Source organism: Arachis hypogaea, chromosome 12 (assembly GCF_003086295.3).
Source record: "Arachis hypogaea cultivar Tifrunner chromosome 12, arahy.Tifrunner.gnm2.J5K5, whole genome shotgun sequence".
NCBI lineage: Eukaryota > Viridiplantae > Streptophyta > Magnoliopsida > Fabales > Fabaceae > Arachis > Arachis hypogaea.
The window spans coordinates 89535116-89536465 of NC_092047.1; the positions used below are offsets into that span (position 1 = coordinate 89535116).

The 1350-nt window shown below is 36.0% G+C and overlaps 1 non-coding gene across 1 annotated transcript; it reads left to right on the forward strand.

The window, feature by feature from the left end:
- Window positions 1–251: 251 nt before the first annotated feature.
- On the forward strand, window positions 252–359 carry LOC112731654 (small nucleolar RNA R71). Its single transcript, XR_003167423.1, has one exon. It is a non-coding gene; the product is annotated as a small nucleolar RNA R71 (small nucleolar RNA).
- The last annotated feature ends 991 nt before the right edge of the window (window positions 360–1350 follow it).

The window sequence follows — 1350 nt, forward strand, 5'->3', positions numbered from 1 at the left end:
ATTTTATTCTGAGCCAATATGGCATTCAGAGTATCAACTTCAAGAACTCCCTTCTTCATAGGCGTCCCATTATTCACAGGATTCCTTTCAGAAGTGTACATGAACTGGTTATTAGCAACCATGTCAATGAGTTCTTGAGCTTCTGCAGGCGTTTTCTTTAGGTGAATGGATCTACCTGCAGAAGTGTCCAGTGACATCTTTGATAGCTCAGATAAACCATCATAGAATATATCCAGGATGGTCCATTCTGAAAGCATGTCAGAAGGACACTTTTTGGTCAACTGTTTGTATCTTTCCCAAGCTTCATAGAGAGATTCACCTTCTTTCTGTCTGAAGGTTTGAACATCAGCTCTAAGCTTGCTCAGCTTTTGAGGAGGAAAGTACTTGGCTAAGAAAGCCGTGACTAGCTTATCCCAAGAGTTCAGGCTGTCTTTAGGTTGAGAATCCAACCATAATCTAGCTCTGTCTCTTACAGCAAAAGGGAAAAGCATGAGCCTGTAGACTTCAGGATCTACTCCATTAGTCTTAACAGTATCACATATCTGCAAGAATTCAGTTAAGAACTGAAAAGGATCTTCAGATGGAAGTCCATGAAACTTGCAGTTCTGCTGCATTAGAGAAACTAATTGAGGTTTCAGCTCAAAGTTGTTTGCTCCAATGGCAGGAATGGAGATGCTTCTTCCATGTAAATTGGAATTAGGTGCAGTAAAGTCACCGAGCATCTTCCTTACATTATCATTATTTTCGGCTGCCATCTCCTCTGCTTGTTCGAAAATTTCTGAAAGGTTATCTCTGGATTGTTGTATTTTAGCTTCTCTTAATTTTCTCTTCAGAGTCCTTTCAGGTTCTGGATCTGCTTCCACAATAATGTTCTTGTCCTTGCTCCTGCTCATATGACAAAGAAGAAGGCACAGAAAAATAATAATAATAATAGAGATCCTTTATACCACAGTATAGGGATCCCTTTGTGAGTGGAAGAAAAGAGGGGGAGACAAAGAATGTGATGTAAAGGAAGAAACACAACTGTACCGATGGAAGAGATGTGAGATGAGATGTTAGGATATGGATGAATAAATATAATAGGATGGGGGAGGGATAATTTTCGAAAATTATTTTGAAAAAGAGTTAGTGATTTTTGAAAAATGGTTTTTGAAAAATGTTAGAAATTTTCGAAAAATTTTTAAAATTTAAAAATAAAAATAATTAGTTAATAAAAAAGAAATTTTTGAAAAAGAGGGAAGATATTTTCAAAAATTAGAGAGAGAGAGTTAGTTAGGTAGTTTTGAAAAAGTTAAGAAACAAACAAAAAGTTAGTTAGTTAGTTGAAACAAATTTTGAAAAGATAAGAAG